Source organism: Anastrepha ludens, chromosome X, assembly GCF_028408465.1.
Source record: "Anastrepha ludens isolate Willacy chromosome X, idAnaLude1.1, whole genome shotgun sequence".
NCBI lineage: Eukaryota > Metazoa > Arthropoda > Insecta > Diptera > Tephritidae > Anastrepha > Anastrepha ludens.
Genome location: NC_071503.1, coordinates 50,448,054 through 50,460,639, shown reverse-complemented (window position 1 = coordinate 50,460,639; position 12,586 = coordinate 50,448,054). Strand labels below are relative to the sequence as shown.

Sequence of the window (12,586 nt, the reverse complement as noted above, 5' to 3'; positions counted from 1 at the left end):
ACGAAAGAGAAGGACGATGCGACCAAAGATTCCTTCTATGAGCGGCTGGAACGTTCCTATGAGCGCTGCCCCCGCCACGACATAAAAATCGTGCTTGGCGACTTCAACGCCAGGGTGGGCAAGGAGGGAATTTTTGGTCCCACAGTCGGAAAATTCAGCCTGCACAACGAAACATCCGGCAACGGACAGAGGCTGATCGACTTCGCCGGGGCCCGAAACATGGTAGTCTGTAGCACCAGATTCCAGCATAAGAAGATTCACCAAGCCACCTGGCTGTCTCCTGATCGAAAAACACGAAACCAGATCGATCATGTTGTGATAGATGGAAGACACGCTTCTAGTGTATTATATGTACGTACGATCCGAGGACCCAACATCGACTCGGATCACTACCTTGTTGCAGCCAAACTGCGCACACGCCTCTGTGCAGCAAAAAACGTACATCTACCTACGCAAAGAATGTTCGACATCGAAAAGCTGCAATCACAACAGACAGTCAGAAGATTCGCCACTCGACTCTCACTCCTGCTCTCAGAGAGCACTGCCCAACAAACCGGCATGCATGAGCAATGGAGCAACATTTCTCGTTCTCTACGTACCGCCGCCGAAGAAGAAATCGGATTCCGGCGAGCCCGAAAAAACAATTGGTACAACGAGGAATGTCATGCTGCCGCAGAAAGAAAGGATGCCGCCTATAGAGCCACGCTGCGATCGGGCGCAACGCGAGCCATGTGGGATCGCTACAGAGAGCTGAAAAAGGAAGAGAGACGTATTACCCGAAAGAAAAAACGAGAGGCCGAAATACGTGAGTGCGAAGAGCTTGAGATGCTGGCCAACAGGAACAACGCCCGAAAATTCTACCAGAAAGTTCGGTGACTTACAGAAGGTTTCAAGACCGAGGCGTTTTCCTGTAAGAACAAAGACGGCGAACTGGTGACTGACGTACAGAGCAATCTTAAATTATGGAGGGAACACTTCTCGAACCTATTAAACAGTGACAGCTGCGCATGTCACCGAGAAAGTGAAGATCCCGATACCCCAATCGTTGACGACGGAATTGTCGTTCCGCTACCCGATCATGGCGAGGTGAGAATAGCCATAACGCGGCTAAAGAACAACTAATTCGCGGGCGCCGACGGACTGGCGGCTGAGCTATTCAAACATGGCGGCGAGGATCTGGTAAGGTGCATGCATCAGCTCCTATGCAAAATATGGTCGGATGAAAGCATGCCTGCCGATTGGAATTTAAGTGTGCTCTGCCCAATCCATAAGAAGAGCGATCCTGCAATTTGTGCCAATTACCGCGGGATTAGTCTTCTAAATATCGCCTATAAGGTTCCAGCGAGCGTATTGTGTGAAAGGCTGAAGCCCACCGTCAACCAACTGATTGGACCTTATCAGTGTGGCTTCAGACCTGGAAAGTCCACCATCGACCAAATATTCTCAATACGCCAAATCTTGGAAAAGACCCATGAAAGGAGAATCGACACACACCATCTTTTCGTCGACTTCAAAGCTGCATTCGACAGTACGGAAAGGAGTTACCTGTATGCCGCGATGTCTGAATTTGGTATCCCCGCAAAACTAATACGGCTATGTAAGATGACGATGCTCAACACCAGCAGCGCCATCAGAATTGGGAAGGACCTCTCCGAGCCGTTTGATACCAAACGAGGTTTCAGACAGGGTGACTCGCTGTCGTGTGACTTCTTTAACCTGATATTGGAGAGCATTGTACGAGTCGCAGAACTTAATCGCTCAGGCACAATTTTTTATAAGAGCGTACAATTGTTGGCGTATGCCGATGATATTGACATCATCGGCCTTAACAACCGCGCTGCTAGTTCTGCCTTCTCCAAACTGGATAAAGAGGCAAAGCGAATGGGTCTGGAGCTGAACGAGGACAAAACGAAGTAACTCCTGTCTTCAAACAAACAGTCGGCGCACTCGCGTATCGGCACCCACGTCACTGTTGACAGTTATAATTTCGAGGTTGTAAAAGACTTCGTTTATTTAGGAACCAGCATTAACACCGATAACAATGCCAGCCTTGAAATCCAACGTAGAATCTCTCTTGCCAACAAGTGCTTGGAGTGCTCGAGAGAAATATTATGCGTAAGATTTTTGGACCTTTGCACGTTGGCAACGGCGAATATCGCAGACGATGGAAAGATGAGCTGTATGAGCTTTACGACGACATAGACATAGCGCAGCGAATAAAGATCCAGCGGCTACGTTGGCTGGGTCATGTCGTCCGAATGGATACAAACGCTTCGGCTTTGAAAGTATTCGATGCGGTACCAGCTGGTGGTAGCAGAGGAAGAGGGCTCTGCGTTGGAAAGATCAGGTGGAGAAGGACTTGGCTTCACTTGGTGTGTCCAACTGGCGCCGGTTAGCACGAGAAAGAAACGACTGGCGCGCTTTGTTAAACTCGGCCAAAATCGCGTAAGCGGTTATAGCGCCAATTAAGAAGAGAAGAATCCTCCAGAAACACCCGAAATCGAAGAAGAACAAAAATTGCCTCTTGCATCATGATAACGCCTCTGCTCACACTTCGTTGCTCGGGCGCGACTGTTTGGCCAAAAGAAAAACACCACCGTATGCCCCTGATCTGGCCCCCTGAGAATTTTTCTTGTTCCCGTAACTTAAGACGCCCATGAAAGGACGACGCTACGCTACGATTGACGAGATAAAGACGGCATCGAAGGAGGAGCCGAACAAGATAAAAAAAATGAGATCTTGAAGTACTTCGAAGATTTGAAAAAGGGTTATTAATGAATAAATGAATAATTTTTGAAAAAACACAGAATTCGCGATACTTTTTGAACACACTTCGTATCTAACGAATATTTCGACTATTGAAAAGGTGCTATGAAAAATTGATCTATTACAAACTGATCTTTTAACATATTGTATTCGACTGGAAGAACTTTTCATTAACAGAAAGGATGATGAAATGGGTATTATTTGAGCAAATTCTAGCTAAGCATGTTAGAGAAGGCTACTTGTCGACTGAAAATATATCTACATATATGCATCATTTCTCCGGGATATGTAGGAATAGAAGTTTTTCCAATTTCTGGTCTAACTTAATGTCTTTTATAATTGTTTCCTTAACAGATTATGAAGTTTTTTGCAATGGTTTCAATACTTTTGTAATATCCGGAAAGTAGTATTCGCCTATTAACTGTTTATAATATTTATGTATAGAACGGTGCGCTCTATTCTGTCTGGTAATCGTGGCTTGAATTTGACCATATTTATTGGTTGAATCTGTTGCTAATTTTTATGTAAGAATGAATTTTGTGCCATGAAAATGAAATACAATCAGTGACTGGATTTTCCCCAAAATTTCAAGAGTACAGCATATTCAGTTAACAATATTTGGTTCACTCCATTTATGGTTTTCGAAAGGAAAATTTTGCTATGAGCTGTCCCTCCACTGTATCTAGACTCTTCAACATTAAGAATATACTGTCGAGATAAAGCGTCGGCTACTTTACAGGCTTATAAAAGTATTTTGGGTCATAAGAATTAATAAATGCTGTCCACTTCTTAATTTTTGAGCCTGTATTTTTTTCAGAAATAGCAAAGGTTGGTCGTTAGTGTTTATGTGAACATTTTTAATGGCCTAAAGATTATGTCGGAATTTTTGAAATGCCCAAACTATCACGAGGAGCTCACACTCCTTGGTTGCATACTTCTTTCCAGTTTTCGAGATAGTACGTGAAACTATTGTGATAAGCTTAACATTTTGCCAAAGGACAGCACCTAATGCGACGGAGGAAGCGTCAATTGTCAACTCGAATTCCTTTGCATCCTTCTCGGAAGTCAGAATGGCCTTCAGTTTACGAAATGCTTCTCTCGCTTGATCACCGAGTCTGACTTTTACATTTCTAGGTCGCCTTGTATGGCCATTATTGCCCCTTAAGTATTTGGTAAGAGATTTAGATATACATAGATAGATTATAAAACCGTCTATTCTAACCCGATAGATCCAAGAATGCGCGTAAAGATTAAGTTATTTAGGTTCCTGACAGTTAACGCTTGCCTCTACCTTGTCACTATATGTGGGTATGCCTTTCTCTGATTTCACAAAACCTAAAAACTGAATCTTATCTTAAAAAAATCGATTTTTCTAAAACGCGCTTTCCTGCTTTCGTCATTTTCTTTAGTAGAAAGTCGACATTGAAAGTGAGGGTGAAAACATAATATATGATAGAAATACCGTATATCATACATAGATATGGAATATCTTGTCAATACATGTGGGCTTTTCAGTGCATTTATTTTAACACGTCATCGAAGAAATTACTCTCATATCATAGGTTTGCGAAGACCATCCGGGATCTCCAGAATATGTAAACTGCATTCTTAAAATATTTTAATTAATAGGAGTAAGCGAGATTTAATCGCTCAGACTCAATTTTTTATAAGAGCGCCCAATTGCTGGCGTATGCCGATGATATTGACATTATCGGTTTTAACAACCGAGCTGCCTTTTCCAAACTGGATAAAGAGGCAAAGAGAATGGGTCTGGGGGTGAACGAGGACAAAACGAAGTACCTCCTGTCTTCAAACAAACAGTCGGTGCACTGGCGTATCGGCACCCACTTCACTGTTGACAGTTATGATTTCGAGGTTGTAAGAGATTTCGTATTTCGGTGTGATAACAATGTCAGCCTGGAAATACAACGTAAAATCTCTCCTGCCAGCTAGTGCTACTTTGGACTAAGTAAGAAATTGAGTAGTAAAGTTCTCTTCCGACGAACAAAACTAACACTCTACAAGGCTCTCATCATACCCGTCTTAACGTATGGCGTAGAAGTGTGGACGATGACAACATCTGTTGAGGCGTCACTTCAAGTGTTTGAGAGAAATATTCTGCGGAAGATTTTTGGACGTCAGTGACGGCGAGTATCGTAGGCGATGGAACAATAAGCTCTATGAGCTTTACGACAACATAGACGTAGTGCAGCGAATAAGAATCGAGCGTTATCGTTGGCTGTGTCATGTCGTACGAATAGATATAAACGTTTCGGCCCTGAAAGTATTCGATGCAGCACCAACTTATGGTAGCAGAGGAAAAGGAAGGCCTCCGCTGCATTGGAAAGATCAGGTGGAAAAGGATTTTGCTTCACTTGATGTTTCCAACTGGCACCGATTAACACGAGTAAGAAATGACTGGCGCGCTTTGTTAAACTCGGCTAAAATCGCTTAAGCGGTTATCGCGTCAATCAAGAAGAAGAAAAGAGTTTGCGCAAGCTTACAAATATTAGAGTAATAATATTATATTGTAAATATATATAATATTGGATATGGGTATAAGTTCCCGCCGTCGCTGCTGATACTATTTTTGTGCTCGGTCTAGTAATATAATGGTTATTAGAAGGTGTATACAGAGAAAGCTAATGATATAGAGAAGTCTCACAAGCTAAGATCTGTGTAAATTGTCAAAAATGAAGTGAAACCACGAAAACTTATTCACCTCGCCCAACTCGACAGCGGGGAAGTTCTTAACAGAGCTGATTACAGTGAATTCTGTAAAAGTACATTGACCCTGCACAGTTTTTGGTTCCGTATGAAATCAAATTGCCGACGGCAGTTGAATATGCATTTATTTATTGCTTAAGCAAACGATATTTTATTCAATTTACATTTAATTACAGGTAACAATACGAGGGGTGCCTTTTATATGTCGGAATTAGAGAACAAAAACAAATTTTAATCATCGAAAATCACTTTATTGTTTTTCAAAATATTCTCCATTAAGATCTATACACTTTTGCATGCTTTTGAACCAATTGTCGAAGCACTTTTGCCACTCTGAATGAGGTACCTCCAAAACATGCATTCTGAATGCCGCAACCGCTTCTTCAGGTGTCGAAAAACTTTGACCTCTCAGTTTGTTGTTTACGTACGGGAATAAAAAGAAGTCATTCGGTGCCAAGTCAGGACTATACGGCGGATGACCCATTAATTCGATGTTTTGGGTGCTCAAAAATGCAGTTGTTTGAGCCGATGTGTGAGAGCTCGCATTGTCCTGGTGAAGAGTACTCCGTCTTTGGCGATTGGTTTTCCTAATTTCTTGGAAGACAACTGGCAAACAAATGGTTGTGTACCACTCAGAATTTACTGTTCTGCGTTGTTCTAGTGGTACGGTTGCGACATGTCCAGTTTTTCCGATAAAACAGGCGACCATACAGTCGACTGCTATTTACTTTCGGGCTCATACGCGTAAATCCATGGTTCATCACCTGTCACGATGTCATACACGTGTTTCGAAGCCCCTCGATCGTATTTTTTGAGCATTTCCTTCGACCAATCGACACGAGCCTTTTTTTGAGCGATTGACAAATTGTGTGGGATCCAACGCGATCAAATTTTTTGACAGTCAAATGTTTATGCAATATTGAATGTATGCTGGTCCCACTAATGCCTAAGATTGTCTCAATCTCTCGATAGGTCACATGACGATCTTGCAACATCAGTTCGCGCACAGCATCAATGGTTTTCGGAACAACAACTGATTTTGGACGATCTTCACGAAATTCGTCTTGGAGTGAACTACGACCACGATTGAATTCACCATACCATCGATAAACACTGGTCCTTGATGGAGGTTCATCGCCAAAAAATGAATCAAGTTCATCCATGCAATGTCGCTGAGTTAATCCCGTCGAAAGTTGTAAAAAATAATCGCACTAAAATGTTCACGATTTAACTCCATCTTTTAAGTTACTGTAAACAACACAAATAGCGCTGGTATTTCAAAACTAGGTAAAAGCCAAAAAATGTCAAACTTTGTGATACAGCTGTGAGTTGCCAGATTGCAACACCAGGGTTGCCAAATCCCAAAATATAAAAGAATCCTAAGATAAAAACTTACAACTCTCTTTTGTTGTCTTGTAGTTGCAAGAACGATTCTGGAATAATCTCTTTGTTAGAATGAATACCGACGTAAAAATGAATTGTGAATAAAATTCATAATGAAATCAGTGTGACCACAACGATAGGTGTGTTCCCGTACGATACTTTTAGCTGTGTTCCCACACAACTCCTCCAAATGCGAACCTTATCTGGGGACCCATAAGGTTGAATTTAATGCTCATGACTAGCTCGTGTAGCGAATTTCCCTCTAGTGTTATACGGGTAGGCTCGTTGAGGTGCAAGGCTCCCGCGGGTTCCCTGGTCTGATGAGAACGCATCTATGGGATGTAGAGTCGAAAACTTTGCTACTGGCTAGATGGGATGGTTTCAGTCGTTCGATGTTTACGTTCTTTGCCATTCACTTCTATGGTGAAAATCCGTTCATCCAACTTCTTGATGACTTTGTGCGGACCTGAGTACGGTTGCTCGAGAGGTCGTTTGTTTGCATCGACTTTCAAAAATACATGCATGCATGCAGTCAACTCTTTGAAATAAAACGTTTTCTGTCGCCCGTGGTGCGTTGTAAGAGCTGGTCTGATTCTTCTCATATGTGGGCAGAAATCGAGGAAAAGCTGAAAATCTACTGGCGGGTTTCCGTCTGAAAATAACTTACCTGGAACTCGGAGGGTTGTTCCGTAGAGGTACTGTACGGGTGAAGCCGTAAAGTCTTCCTTATAGCAGGCCCTTAGCCCCAAAAGTACCGATGGCAGAACCTGAGTCCACTGTGGAATTTGGTGGCACATGATTGGCGCTTTAAGAGTACGGTGCTATATTTCCACCTGCCCGTTTGCTGCAGGGTGAAATGCCGTTGTACGAATCCGTTTTCCACCCGCTAAGCGAGATAGGGCCATTGTGTGCCCTGATCAGTCGAGAGCAGTTTGGGACAACCGTATCGAGTGATCCAGGTAGCGTAGAACGTATTGGCAACCGTGTTTGCCGTGATGTCTCTATTGGGTACTGCTTCGGGCCATTTTGTTGATCGGTCGACCATAATTATGCAGTATCTGTACCCCCGAGATTCCGGCAACGGTCCAACCAAATCCAGATGGACGTGGTCGAATCTTTCGTCTGGGCTAGGGAATTCGGCCGGAGTTGGGTGTACGTGGCGACCTACTTTGGAGCGCCGGCATGGAACACGCTCGCGAGCCCACTAATTCCTTTATTCATGCACGGTCACACATACCGTTGATTTTGACTGTTACCCTGCCGTTGGGGTGTGCGAGGTTGTATAAGGTTTGAAAGATCTGATGGGGTAGCGTTGCTGGCACAAATGGTCTGATGTTGTTGGTTGAGGCGTCACAGTCTGACAATTAGGGCCAAAAGTCAGTGTTAGGAGTTTAAGCGATGTTTCAGTGTGAGCTAGCAGGCGTTGCAGTTTTTCGCCCGATACCTGGGCGCGATAGTTCGTCGTAGTCATTAACTCCTGACAAGTGCATAGTCTTCCCGCGAGAAAACGTGTCTGCTACATTGTCGTCTGAACTGGAAATGTACTCGAAGTTGGTGGCGAATTCGGTTATGAATCCCAGCTGTCTGATTTGTCGTGGGGATGACTTGTTTGATTACTGTCGGAGGGCGAAAATGAGAGGTTTGTGATCCGTTCTCACAGCGAACTTGCAGTCTTCGACCCAGTGCACAGTGGTTCCGCCATAGGACATTGGATGAATATAGTCATGTTAAAATTATGCAACAATATTTAGCTAAATGTTAGTTCATTAGTCATAGTAACTTAGAGTATAAAAGAAATTTCAACTACACAAACAATTCACTTATAATTGTGCCTCCATAGTAAGAGAATTTGAAAAGTGATAGTTAGCGTGGTCTCCGTTCCGTACTTACGCAGTTCCGGGAAGTGTTATTTTTCTAAGCATTACTGTGTTTATGACTTGTTGTACAATTGAAATTGAAGTTGAAGGTATGTACGACATGTTAAACGTTTTGTTATCTTTTTTAATTATTATTTAATAGGTTTTCAGACCGTACGAAACACGTACTTTAAAATTTGCCGTTTATTTTTTTTTTTGTAAGAAGTTTGTAAAGTTTTAACTACAATAAGTTCGCACGAATTTGCACAAATGAAACATACATTAAAATATTCTTACGTATGTCCTCTTTAAGAAAAAGTATTTTCTAGCTGCGATGACCTGCGACTGCGCTTGATATAGGGTCTAATCTGTACCTATGTGTAGGATTTTGAAAAATGTGATTCTACCAAGATTGCTAATAAAGATTTTTTTTGTTTTAGGTGTAAATTTGAAATGTTCATCTACGCGCATTTATATTCTAGACACGTGGTTATGTTACAATAGCATTAACAATGATGTTGATAGATGTCGCCACCTACTGAAGAACATAATATAGGTAATTCAAGCTTTACCAAACTCTGAGAATTTAACCTTAGAAGACGTTGAAAATCGTGTTTCTTTGATCTGTTCACGGATTTCTCGATACTGGAAAAAAGTGCAAAGATCAAAAACAAGGCTGATTGCCAAGTACAGTAATTGGTCAACTGAAACCGAATTATGTGTGTTGAAAAAGCGGGAGTCGGGCGAGGTGACAAACTCTACGAATCCTTCTCCGAGCGAACACAGGCAGGGGCACAGAAAAGATTTTGAGGATTGCAGCAAGAGGACAAAGCGTCGCAGGTTATCCGATCTAGCTAATGTTGATAGTTCCGCTATTCATGCAATACTAAGTAATTCAAAGCAATCAAATTCAAATTCTTTAGAATTCAATACGGACTAAGTTTTGTCTCTATTTAATGCGGCAAAACTCACCAAACATCAGTATTTGTTATTAAGAGACTTTATTCATACAAAATTGCCTAACGCTTTCCCATCTTATAGAAAAGTTCTTGACGCAAAAAAACGGTGTTACCCAACAGGAATTGGCGTTACAGAATCATCTGCCAAAATTAATTTACAATGATTGTTGGACCACATATGCTCTCGAATTCTCGAATCTCAAAAACCAGTATTGGTAAATATATCTGAATCAAGTTGCACTGAGTATGAATTAGTAGGTAAATGGGGTTTCGATGGCAGCACTGGACAGAGCGAATACAAGCAAATTAATTTGTAAATCGATTACCTCTGACCCAGATAAGATAATTTGGAAAAACCCTCGCCCATCCTCCACAAGGTTTTGTCGGCCTATACGTTTTCAATTTGCTAAAGAAACTAAAGCTCTTTGTGTTCAAGAAGAAGAGTATTTTAAAAAAGCTATTAGTGACTTGAATCCGACTGTTGTTAAAATCGATAACCATAGTTATAAAGTAAGTCATTCTTTACTATGGTTGATGGTAAAGTGTGCTGTGCTCTTAGTGACTCATCTACGAGTAAATGTTATATTTGTGGGGCGACACCTAAAGAAATGAATGACTTAGAAAAGTGTAGAAACTAACAAGTAAACTCCAGTATATTTGAATTTGGTTTATCACCCCTGCATTCTTGGATTAGATTTTTTGAATACTTTATTCATAGAATCGAATTTAAATGGTGGCAAGCACGTTCATCTGAGGAAAAAGCACTTTTAGCTAAGAGAAAGGAATTTGTTCAGAGGGAGTTTAGAGAACAATTAGGCTTGATAGGTGACAAACCGCGAAGTGGAGGAAGTGGCACCTCTAATGATGGAAATACAACACGAAAATTTTTCCTTCATTCAACCATATCATCCGAAATCACAGGAATAGACAAACACGTTATAGACAGATGTAGTTATCTCCTAAAATGTTTTTCATCTGGTTTTAAAATTAATTCGAATAAATTAACAAATATACGCACTAGACACTGCTAAAATTCTAGTTAGTAAATATTCATGGTATAACTTACCTGCATCAGTTCATAAAGTGCTCATTCATAGGTCAGAGGTGATCGATCATTGTTTATTATCAATTGGAGAATTATCAGAGGAGGCAGCTGAATCATGTAATAAATTAGTGAAACAATTCAGACGTGACAATACCAGAAAGTACTCAAGAACTGCAACTAACACGGATCTTTTGCACGGATCTTTATTCCGATCCATTTATATCCAGTCTACGAAAATTACCATGTAAAAAGAAATCTATGATGTCAAGAGAAGTGTTAGATTTATTGAGTTAAAAGTTTTGTATTTCTAAGTACATTAACTTTTTGGGAAGTGAATATTTTATTGTTTTCATAAATAAGAATAAGTTAACTGGCATCAAAGTATACTTTATGTTCATCCTTTCGGAATTTAATGTTTTTTTTTTATTATTGTTTATAATTTAAGATTTATGCAAAACTTTAAACGAAACAAAAAAATTGTATATAAAAAATGTGTGTACCTAATTTTCCTTTGACTTTTTATATTAATTATATATTACTTTATTATATATTATAATTATTATATCTTATATATATTCTTATTATATATATATTACTTTTTATATGTCTTAATGTTTTTTTAACAAATAAAAATATTTGTCAACTTAAAAACGTACTAAAAAGTCATTTATCACCTCAAAAGTTCTTATGACCGCTCTTCCTACGCGGCGGGACCACTGTGCAGTGGCGACAATTTTTAATGGCCGAGTTTATAATAGGCCGTAAACTCCCTATTATACGTTCTGTAGTTAATCTGCATGGGTGATAGATTCTTAGAGAAAAATCCAAGCGACTGACAAACGTTATTATTATTTTGTTCCAACACCGCAGCAGATGGTGAAGGGTGTGCCAGTAAAGTTGCGGTTGCGACTTTTTTCTTGATGGAAGCGAACGCTTTGTCTGCTTTGCTGTCCATGGTACTGGCTTCCCATCATTCTTCTTTGAGTCTTTCAAAAATTCGTAGAGAGACGCCTGCGTTGTAGTTGATAGCTAGAGAGACGCCTGTGTTTTAGGCTTGGGAAAGTCACCTAGTGCCTGGGCTCGGCTAGGAAGTGGTGCTGACCCGAGCGCTGTTACCCGATAGCCCAAAAAGTCGACTTCAGCTGCTCCCAAAACACACTTCTCCGCATTAATGCAAAGGCCGTATTTACTGAGCCGTTGAAACACGAATCGGAGGTGTTGTTGTTCGTCACTCGATGCTACGAGAAAGTCGCCGACATAAGCATAGACAAAGTCGAGCCCAGTAAATGCTTCGTTGATGAAACGTTGAAATGATTGTGTGCGTTGCGTAGTCTGAAAGGCATACCAACGAATTCGAACAAACCAAACGGGGTTATTATAGCTGTTTTTGGTATCTTCCTCAGCCACTGGGATGTGGAATAGTCATTGAGGAGCGCTATCGGGTACCGGCCGGGAATGGTTTTCTCGCTAAGCCTACAGTAGTTCCCGCATAGTCTCCAATCCTCGTTCTTCTTTTTTGCCATGTGCAGTGTGTTTTTTGACGGTCTGGCGTATCGCAACACGTCCATTAGCTCAAATTCCTTCTTGGCTACTTTGAGGCGCTCCGGGCATAAGTGACGGATGCCGTGGAGTTGGAGGGACTACCCAGAAATTTCGGAAAGCCTTGAGGATAGCTGTGAATTTGTTGGTTTGAATAAGTGCTGTGATGGCTGTGACCGGAGCAGTAGCGTACGATCCTATGCTCTCTGAGTCTAAGTTGGTGTCCATTAAGTGAACGCGCTTAAGCTCTACTATTATCCCAAGAGCGTGGATGAGATCTGCACCTATCATTGGATAAGGCACTTTAGCGA

General features: G+C 41.3%; 1 protein-coding gene across 1 annotated transcript in view; it reads left to right on the top strand.

Moving 5' to 3' along the window:
- The first annotated feature begins 9,198 nt into the window (after positions 1-9,198).
- Positions 9,199-12,586, top strand: part of LOC128869515 (glutamate receptor ionotropic, kainate 2-like) — an 88,800-nt gene continuing 85,412 nt past the window's right edge. Inside the window, exon 1 of the mRNA XM_054112084.1 lies at positions 9,199-9,288. The gene's annotated coding sequence lies outside the window, so the exon portion shown is untranslated. The remainder of the gene's footprint in view (positions 9,289-12,586) is intronic.